The sequence below is a fragment of the Haliaeetus leucocephalus genome, unplaced genomic scaffold, assembly GCF_000737465.1.
Source record: "Haliaeetus leucocephalus isolate CR32 unplaced genomic scaffold, Haliaeetus_leucocephalus-4.0 Scaffold656, whole genome shotgun sequence".
NCBI classification, from domain to species: domain Eukaryota; kingdom Metazoa; phylum Chordata; class Aves; order Accipitriformes; family Accipitridae; genus Haliaeetus; species Haliaeetus leucocephalus.
The window spans coordinates 2057389-2065537 of NW_010973092.1; positions in this window are offsets into that span (position 1 = coordinate 2057389).

The following is an 8149-nucleotide window of genomic DNA, read 5'->3' on the forward strand; positions in this document are numbered from 1 at the left end:
GGGGAGGGGAGGGGGCACCGCGCAGGGCGGTGTTTGGGGAGGAAATCCCGCCGTAAATCAGGGGAGGGGCGGGCGGGCAGACACAGACACCCCCCCCGAAAATAAAAAAAAGAGGAAAAAGAATAGGGAAACAAGGGGGGGCAAAGGGAAAAGGTCAAATAAGGGGAAAAACGGGCAGAGGGGCAAACAAAGGGAAAAGCGGGCAAAAAAAAAAGAGGGGGCAAATAAGGGGAAAAAGGGCAAAAAATAAAGGGGGCAAACGAGGGGAAACCGGGCAAAAAAACCAGGAGGAAACAAGGGGAAAAACGGGCAGGGAAAAACGGGCAGAAGGAAAAAAAAAAGGGCAGAAGGAAAAAAAAAGGGGCAGAAGGAAAAAAAAAGGGGCAGAAGGAAAAAAAAAGGCAGGAAAAGAAAGGGGGCAACTTCTCCGTTCTTCCCCCCAAAAGTCAGCGATTCTGTGGGGACACCCAGCAGGGAGCCACGCGCCCCCGCAGCGGGGGGACAGCTGCCCCGCACGGCCACTGGCTCCGGTGGCAAACGCAGCCGGGCGTTCTCTGTCCGGCCGTCCCGAAAGGAGGCGAAGGCAGCGGGACGGCCACGCTTGCTCCGAGATCTCAGTCACAGAAGACGAGTTGGTGGGCCGGGGGTCTCCTTCGGGGCATCGGAGGATGTTAAAAAATAACAAGACAAGAAATCCGCGCTTCTTTCAGAAGAAATCGCACCCCCGGCAGGGGAAGGGGACGGGTTTGGACAGGGGAGCCGCGTGGGACAGCGGTTCCCTGCAAGGTGTCCCCTCTCCTGGGGGTCCCTCCCAGCTGGTGGGCGCCACTGGGGGGGTCTCCCCATTCCCTGGCGGGGAGAAGGCTGCGAGGGGTCCTTCCCCCTGCTGCAGATCCACCGCTGTCCCTTCAGCGGACGGTCACCCGAACTACGATGAGCTCTCCAGCTGGACATGTCACTTAGCTTTTCCCTTTTTTTGGGGGGGGAAGACCAGCGCATACAGCACCCCCTTTCAGAGCACCCAAAAAGCGATGCCCAAAAGCGACAGCGGTGACCGGTCCGAGCCAAGCACAGCAGGAGCGGACCCGCCTCGGTGCGGGGCCGAGGCTGCGCTCCCTGCTGCGCTGAAACGATGCCGAGTATTTTTCAAGCACCAAATTTGACTCTTGCTTATGGAAATGGCATTATCATATGAAATAAGGCTGCCGTTCTTACCTGCGGTCTGTATTTGGACTGAGATGTTTGCAGTCTGCTCCAAGGTTAATAGCCAATACATAATAATAAAAAAATAGGGACTGAGACTCAGACGTTTTGGTGCCTGTTGCTCGCAGCACATGATTTTCACTATTTGCTAGCGTCGCCCTACGAGGTCCTCGATACCAACCCGGTCCCCTCCCAGTGCCCAGGACCAGGCCTGCCAGCACAACCAGAGCTCCCGTTGTGCCACGCACCAGCAGAATCTGTCCCGGTTGAGGTGCGAGCCGCCTTCCCAGCGCGTCCCGCCTTGGCTCTCCCGTCCCTTGGCTCCTAACGGCACTAACGTGACAAACCCAAGAGCGCTTTTCGGCATCTCTAAGAGCTTCCTTTTTGGCAGCCCCTTTGCACGAGGATGGGATGGAGTATTTCAAACAAAGCGGGGGTGGTTGATGTTCTTCCCGAGGCAGAGCCGAGGTGAAACACTCGCAGGTCACTGTGCTGCGGCTTCCAGATCGAGATGTCTTTTCCTGGAGAGCATCAGTAAGCTCCCAGGGTCTCTCTGCCTCCGTGCCCGCCGGTACCCTGGCACGCTCGAGCTGCCAGGCTCGGCTGGTAGGCGACAGCAGGGTCCAGGCAGGAGCTCGGTGCAGAGGCTGGGCAGGGGGCCGGTGGTGGCCCCAGTAAGCCCCCAGCCCGAGCACTGGGCGAGCTGGACCCTGCTGACACCTGTGATGGGCCGGAGGCACAGCACCACGCCGCAGCGGGCAGCCGCTGGCCGCTGGCTCGGCTGGCCAGTCCTTCCCCTTCCGACAGCTGGAAGCTTGATGCCTTTTCCTATCAGTCCAGGAAAGAGAAAACCCTCCCAGCCCGGAGCCAGACAAGAAGCACAACCAGCCTCGCCCGCAACTGCGCTGCTTGTCCTGCAGGCTGTGGCTCCCTTTGGTTTAACTCCTGCTCTTCAGGGGTCGGTTAGGCAAGGGGGTTCATTCAGACCTATTACCTTCAGACGGATACTCTAAGGGCATGTAAAAAGAAAAATCTTTAATACACAACTCACCTGTTTTCTGCTGATACCAGCCCCAGCTGCACTGGTGGGACTTCAGCAGCGTAAAATGAACGGACTCCCCATTTGACTTCACGTGGGTTAGCTACCGGGATGCCAGGACCCCCGGGGACCCCAGGTCAGCGCGGCCCCACGGCTGCCCCACGGCTGGGCAGGCAGAGCAGCTCAGGGGGGAGGAAGGCTGTGGCTGCTGGCTCCCGTGTGTGCCAGGAGAGGATTGAGTCTCTCTGGCAGGGAGGCTCAGGCTGCTGCAGGTCTGCACCCTCGTTAGGTAAACTCGTCACAGCTGCCAGGTGCCTGCCGCTCTCAGGACTTCCCTTTGCAAAGAATTCATGAGAGGTCTGTGTCCTCCTGCAAGGCTGAGAGAAAAGTAAGGAGCAGGGAAAGTCCGGGGACAGAAGTCAAATTCCTGGAATTTCCTTGTTTCCCACCAAGGCAAGCCCAGAATCTCATTTTGATTTACTTTAAAAATTCACCGTGCCATCAGTGGAGAGAACTGAATTGATTTCGGGTCCTGAGATAGGTCTTTCCATTTCCAGGAAACCGTAAGCAGCCCATCCCAGGATATATTTGTTTGTAGCCCACAGATCAGAGCACTCGCTAGTATTACCTCATGCCATCTGGGCAGAGTTTCAACATCTATGACATTATTCATTCTCCTGCATGTGCTTCAACCAAACTTCCTTTTTGTAAGAAAGGCATTTATAAGAAATGGAAACAGCTTGCAGCAAGTCCTGAGCTCGCAGAGCTACTGGCTCAGAAGCAGCTATTTTCTTGTTGCTAGCCTTTGCAGGTTTTAAGGGTGATACTCCATCTCTGCTCCTTAAAAGCCTGCTCTGCGTTAACCCCTTTCAGCCCAGAGAGCCCATAGGGGGGACATGCACTGGCATGACACTGTGACAGTTGTCGGGTACTCATTAGCGGGCAACCGTGACATTCCCCAGGTGACAGCGAATGCTCCGCACCCATTTTATATGCCCCAGTTAGCCGCTCCAAAAAGAAAGAATTGTTTCTGAGTTTGACGGGGAAAGAGGAGGAAGGCGAGTGGGGGAGAAAATGCGAAAGGGCTTGTGTTAGAGCAGGTTTCCCTTAAAACAGGTAGAAAGGAGGAACAAACCCTGGCAGAGCAGGGGCTGGAAGGACTGTTGAGCGCTGGTGGGCATGGAAAGGTCACGATGCAGCGATGGAAGGAAGCAGCCAGGGCCGCGAGGAAGCAGATAAGAGGCTCTCTCTCACCATGCTCCCCATCTTCCCCTCCACAAACCCCCGCTCCATCCTGTGGTTGTTCACTCCCCTCACCCAAATACCGCCCCGGCGTGCAGGCCTCGGGCTCTGCTCCCTCCCGGGGCTCGCTGCCAGAGGCAGATTTCCATGGCAGCCCCCATGCCCGTCTCCCCATCTCCCCATCGCCGGAGCAGGGATTCCCCACTGCGGAGCTTCTCCCCTGGTTGGATTCAGAGTCCCAGGGAGGAGGGAAAATCTTCAAAGACCGCCATCAACACTTGCCGTATTGCACAAGCTCTTTCACCCCCAAGACACCTTAGGGATTTAAAACTCGGGGGTCATCTGCCCTATCCACACCTCCTGTATAGCACCGGCTGAGCGCAGGACCAGTGCATCGGCTGCCGCACGGTACCTGCGCTAAACGAGGTGCTACGGGGTAGCACCGTCCCGCTGCACACACACGCGCTCCTGCAGCATCGCCTTCCGTGAGGGAAGGGCAGTCTGCCTCTCGCTCAGCTTGGAAGGGCGCCCTGGGCTGGGAAGTTACCGGAAAGCTGATAGACTCCTCTGCTGCTGCTCTGGCATATATGCTTACCTGGAGGTTAATGCAGCTCTGGAGTGAGCAGCCGCTTCTGCATCTGTGTTTGCACCGGAGCGTGCTGGTTTTCTCCGCTTCACCCCCCAGCTCCTCAAAAAGCGTTTCTGGACGTTTGGAGCCTCACAATTTTGCTTGGGGGTAACGCACAGAAGGTCCATCCCCACTCAAGGGTAATTTTGCAAGGAGTGAGGAAGGAAGAGCATTGCAAAGATAAGGGGGAAAAGGTGCTTCTTTTGTACTGCCGGAAAAACAACCTGCTCCAAGCAGCCCCAGCACCAGGCTGGGTACCCACGGACGAGAAAGTCTGTGCCGCTTGTCACTAGGGAGGAGACAGCCGGGCCTTCAGCTGGAGGCAGCAGGTTTGGCTGGCCAGTACACAGCACTACTGGCTGGAAGCTGCCCATTTCACAGCATACAGGGTTCAATATTAACAATTATTTACTTTATACAGTACGGGAGCGAAGCCATCCTGAGCTGCTTAACCAAGCATAGCAGTGAAGACGGAACAAAGAACCACATCGGAGCCTGTATGCCCAGTTCATAACCCTCCCTCCTTGTAGGCTACACCAGGAGCTCTGTAGTTGATGCCACGCAGTTCATGTTTTTTAGCATTACTTGAAATAGTCTTCCTAGGAGCACCTTATTTCAGGGGACTACTGACTGAAACGGAGATATGCCCGTTATAGAATAATCTATAATACTTGCTGGAGCATCAGCTGGGGATTTGATTTGGTTTTAAATAAAAATATTATTAATATTTCCTCTGCATTAGGAAAACAATCCCAGACTTGGGATCTTCCTGGATCAGGTAAATGTGATAAAATATTTTAGGGAATCTGTTTCTCTGTGTCTCAGTTTACCATTAAAACAGGAGAACTGGCAAATCACGGGGGGAATATGAAAAAGGGGGACCATTAGAGGGTGTTCAGAGCCAAAAGGCCAAGCAGGTGTCCAAGATAAGACTGCTGCAAAATACAGCTGGAGCAGGGCTACAACTCAGCAGAGCATCAGAGATGTTGGCATTCATGGAAATTCTTGCTGGGTGATAAACTGGGTGGAGCAGAAGGGTTTTATGGCCAACCATTTATTGACTCCTTCAGGTGTGCGGATTATTATTTGTTCATACTTTTATACAACTACATGTCAAATTTAAGGGCATATTCTTGCTACTGAAACGATTGTTAGTGTAGTGGAACAAATGGGAGGAAGGAGTCGGTTTTCTAAGGAGAAGGCTTTGTAACCATAGCGTAAGGAGAGCCTGACACATAGTAAGGTCGGGGAGAGACGAGTTGTTCTTTCCGTGTTTCAGCTGAGAGATAACAAAGAAGCAAACAAACATAAGGCATCCCAGCTTGGGCAGGTCCTGCTCCACGAAACTTGCTATGCAGATATGGGACAGAACATACATATAAAGGTCAATGAACTTCCACTGAGGAGGATCTGTATGGGTTTAAACCAGAGGAAAGAAGTGGACATTCTATGATTCTATGATTTAGGGCTGGGACTGTTAACCTTCCTTTGTGCATTTCTATTCTAGGTCTATATGTTTGGTGCCTGGTGCCCATTCCTGATGATAATACAGACTATAAATAGCCCGTAAGGATCATAACAGTGCTGATGTCATATATCAAACAAGCCACTGTTGAAAATGTAGTCACTTAAAGTATTGAAGGTGCATTTAGTGTATGCACGTATTGGCCCATCAGACCAGGAAGCTCAGAATTCATTTTTCTCAAAGCTGGCTGAGGGGGGTAAAAACAAACTGTGGAAAGTTGGAGCTTGAAAGGAACAACAGCATGATCTTTTTGGTCAATATTTAGGTTGTATAAGAGGTGTTGTGACTATTTTTGTAGATGACATTTGCACTGGAACCTGAAATACCTTCTGTCATCTCTTTTTCAGGCTACTTTTATGTTACCTGTTATTACTCTAGATTACTGGACATCTTCTGCCGAGGAGTGAACCTATGCCCCCTCACAGACAATGACCTATAAATGTCCTAGTGCTGTCCCCACCTTCTCTGGGTACCACTCTCCTTCTTTGATTATTTGTTTCATTTACCTAGTATGTTATATCTTTCTCTACACAGAAAGCTCACTGGTGAATGGTGCCTCACCCAGCACAAAGATCTGACTGGAGGATACTACCACAGTATAAAGTGACAAGCAGACAAAAAAAATTAGTTTAGAGAAAGCACGGGACACCTACAGGGTGTTTTTCTGCAGTTAAATCCAAGTTTGGGCTTTTTCTTTAATCCTTATGTTAAAAAAGGAGAAAACTTGGCAGTGCAGGCAGGCAGTGTGATAGTGTCCCACTGCTTGTCTAGGCTGCCCACGCATCTTTCTACCGCTCTCCCAATACACCTTCCTGTTGCATATGACATCAAACCTGCCTTTAAAGTATTGCAAAGGAAATAACTAAAAATACGCTGATATTCTGCTGGATTGAAAGCACCTTAAAGACATTGGATGCAAATCTAATCTCGCTGTCATCCAGATCCAGTGGATTGGAGAGAAATCCCAATGATTTCAGTAGCCTTCTATCATGCCGTCATTTCCCTTCGGCAGCTTCATCCGTGAGCGGTAGGAGAGGACAATACCAGTGGGCACCCTTTATGTCTCCTAACACAGTTATTTCAGATAAGCCCAGCCCGACACACAGCCCAGGTCAGGGGAAGATGGGAGAAAAAAACATTCCCAGGTTTTGCAAAATGCTCTCATTGCCCTTTTGCCATTTACACTGAGAGCGGATGCTAGGCAGTATATCTCTTACTATAAGCTATTGCACAACCTATGGCAAATGTGTGCTGTGAAATCAGAGTGTCTGTAAGTCTTAAACCCCTGCATCAAAGTGGCTGAGACTGGATCTCAGCTGGAAACTTTATGGGGAAAAGCACTGAAAACAGACTACGTTACAGCTATAACTAGGTTGAGGAATCCCGTTGACTGTCGAGGCTCTCAAACCAACGACAGAGCAAGGCCAGGCAGTGTCTGTAGTACTGCTTCTCACCAGAAAAGTGGTCTGCAGAGGCCGGGGGGGGACCTGTGTCACACGCTGGTCCCCTGCCTTAGGTGCCCTGTGATGTGCACAGGAATTGCTCTGGTGACTCTACCGAGCCGTTACTTCCAGCCATGCACTTAATGAGCATTCAACACTAGAATGCAGCAGCACACTCCTTACATCTACTTGCATCATTGGGAGGACTCATGCTGACACCGGACAACTCGTTGTGTAATGACCTCTACATGCCATGAAAGCATAAATGCAGAGGAGATAGTCAGGAGTGTCACTCACAATCTTCAACTATTTTCCTTTTCTGTTGACTTTCTTTCTACCACCCATGACTGTTCCTATTACTCCAGGCCCTACCGCATCCTTTCTGCAAGCTGCTAACACTGAGTAAATGAAAATACAGTTTTGGCCCTCCCTGTTCGTTAGTCCTGATGTCAACAGCAAAAGCGTTCCCTTTGGAGCCGGAACCAACCCAGAGTCCCGTGGCAGCGCTCACGGGAACTGGGCTGCTGGGGGGCAGCACCGGGGCCAGTTCCTCCACACTCGGCAGCAAGTTGAGTGGGAGCAGCCCGACCGCTGGCTGAGCTCCCACCCAACTCAGAAGAGCCTCACCTAGACCCTGCATTTCATGCACTTCCTTTCCAGATTTATGAGGGTTGCTATGGGTTGGCAGAAAGTTTGGGACTCTACACGGTGGGATTACCGTGCTGCCTGCAGCTGCCCGGGATGTGCGTGAACAGCGGCTGCGCAGGGGGAGCACGGGCTGGGGCTAAGCCCCTTGGTGGGACGGGGCCTGGATCCCTCTGTGAGGACGAGGGCTGCATCCATCAGTGGGATGGGGGCTGGATCCCTCGGTGGGATCAGTCTGGATCCCTCGGTGGGGCCAGGGGCAGGACCCCTGGTGGGGGCGAGGGCCGGATCCCTCGGTGGGACGGGGCCTGGATCCCCGCGGGGACGTGAGCCAGGCTGGGATGGGGTCGGAGCCCCTCGGACGGGGCCAGGGACAGCAGGACCCCGAGCCGAGCCCCGCGCTGGCGCATCCCGCCCCCACGCAG